This window comes from Zingiber officinale, chromosome 8A, assembly GCF_018446385.1.
Source record: "Zingiber officinale cultivar Zhangliang chromosome 8A, Zo_v1.1, whole genome shotgun sequence".
NCBI lineage: Eukaryota > Viridiplantae > Streptophyta > Magnoliopsida > Zingiberales > Zingiberaceae > Zingiber > Zingiber officinale.
Genome location: NC_056000.1, coordinates 112,915,253 through 112,917,518, shown reverse-complemented (window position 1 = coordinate 112,917,518; position 2,266 = coordinate 112,915,253). Strand labels below are relative to the sequence as shown.

The 2,266-nt window shown below is 40.9% G+C and overlaps 1 non-coding gene across 1 annotated transcript; it reads left to right on the top strand.

Moving 5' to 3' along the window:
* Positions 1–875: 875 nt before the first annotated feature.
* Positions 876–983, top strand: LOC122013175. Its single transcript, XR_006120506.1, has one exon. It is a non-coding gene; the product is annotated as a small nucleolar RNA R71 (small nucleolar RNA).
* The last annotated feature ends 1,283 nt before the right edge of the window (positions 984–2,266 follow it).

Here is a 2,266-nt window from a genome sequence, read left to right as displayed (position 1 = left end):
GGGGAACTGGAAGAGTCCCTTCGACCTTCTTGGTGATCTCCTCCCTATCCTTGTTCTGGACCAAATTAGGCATAAGACAATGTTCCATTGGGTTTATGTCGGGCTTTCCTAGAAATGCTTCCGGTGCTCTTGAAAAGGACTGGGCTATCTGGGCGATTTGGCTGTCTTGCATCTTTTGATGCTTTTCAGAATTCTCCAATCTTTGATTCAACTTCTTAATTTCATTATTCATCTCTTTTTGCTCCAAGAGAGCATCTTTAAGTATCTTTTCGATTCTGGACAGTTGTGAAGGTTGCTGTTATTGATAAAACTGTTGTCCAGGTGGGTAGCTTTGTTGCCCAGGTTGCTAACTTTGTTTTGCTTGTCCATGATCCTGATTGCCCCGGTAAAAAAAATTTGGGCGGTTCCTCCACCCAGGGTTGTATGTGTTGGAGTAGAGATTGTTTTGCTTTTGGTTATAACTGACTATCGCATCGCATTCCTCAAGTTGGTTTATTTGTGCTTGTATTGGTCCTAGGGGGCAAGTATCTTGAGCATGATCTAAACTTCCGCAAATTTTGCAAACACACACTATCACATTGGTTGTGTTGCTCCCCATGGTCTCAAGCTTATTGGTCAGAGCATCCAGCTTTGCAGACATGAGCGTGATTGCATCTACGTCGAATTTTCCTGATGCCTTTATGGGATTCCCAGAGAAAGAACCTTTAGATCATTCAGCTGCCCACTAATGGTGGTTCTGTGCCATATTTTCTATGATCTCTTCAGCTTCATCAAGGCTCTTGTTCATTAACGCCCCTCCTGCTGTAGAATCGAGGGACACCTTTGTGTGATAGTTAATTCCATTGTAGAATGTGTGTAGCACCAACCAGTTCTCGAGGCCATGATGGGGGCACTGTCTCAACATACTCTTGAATATGTCTCATGCTTCGAATAGCGATTCTGAGTCTATCTGTTTAAAGCTTGCAATTAAATTCCTCATGTGTGCAGTTTTACTCGGCGGGTAAAATTTGTCCAAAAATTTATGCTCACACTGATCCCAAGATGTTATGCTGTTTGTTGGTAGAGAATTAAGCCACTGCTTGGCTTTGTCTTTCAGGGAAAATCCAAAATGGAGTAACCTTACTATTTCTAGAGGGACCCCATTTACTTTCACAGTACTGTAGATCTCATAGAAATGCTCCAAGTGATGATTTGGATCATCATGCGGTCCTCCTCCAAATTGATTTTGCTGGACCATGTGGATTACTGCAGGCTTGATTTCAAAATTGTTGGCTTCAATCGGTGGTCGAGTGATGCTAGACCGAAGCCCTTGTGCATAAGGTGCGGCGTAATCCTTCAAAAGTTTGTCAGCCATTTCAGAAGTTTCTTGTTCTGCTTGGAGTTTCTGTAAGTTTCTTCTCCTCAGGAAAGTTCTATCAATTTATGGATCGAACGATAGAAGTTCTCTTGAAAGATTAGCTCTTCGCATGCAAGAACAAGATATTGAATAATTCAAGTGCAAAATAAAGAGTTAAAATATATTTTTAATATTTTTTTGTGTTAATAAAAATGTAGGAAGTAAAGTGAAATAAAGAAAAACAAAGTCTAGTCTAATCCAATATGATTTTCACTAATATTATAGACGCAGTCCCCAGCAATGGTGCCAAAAACTTGTTACGCTTCCACAAGTGCACGGATGCGTCGTCAGTAATAAAAGATTATCGATTTCACAAGGACTGGTTATAAGCACTAGTGATTGTTCACGTAGAATTAGCTAAACTACCGATGGTTGTAAGTTAACTATTTCCTAAGAGGAAAGGGAATGGGGAAGTAGACGTGAGAACTAGCAAAAGAGAGAAAGGTTAACTTGGCTTGGGAAGAGTTCTAGGAGTTCAGTTTCGTTGTGGTGGAACCTGATGTATCATGTTCTATCTTTTCCTCATTGTCAATCGACATGCATTCGCCGGAAGTTAAAGCTGCTATCCTTAAGCACTAAAGAGAGAAGATCCCTATGAAATCCTGTTACGATTAACCCCTGTCACTAGGGCACCTCGGTAGATCATAAGAATACAAATCTAATCGATATTATTAAGGATAGAGATAGGGGTTTGGTTTGGTCTCTTACCTCCTTGTGGAGAAGTTGCCTCTCCTTTCACGGGAGTATCTTAGATGCCCGTGAACGGGATACCCTGTCATTAGGGCCCCTCGGGTATACGATCTAAGATCCTCTCTTTACGAAATTAGCAATTCCTACATAATCTACTAATATGACGAGATAATCTTAGCA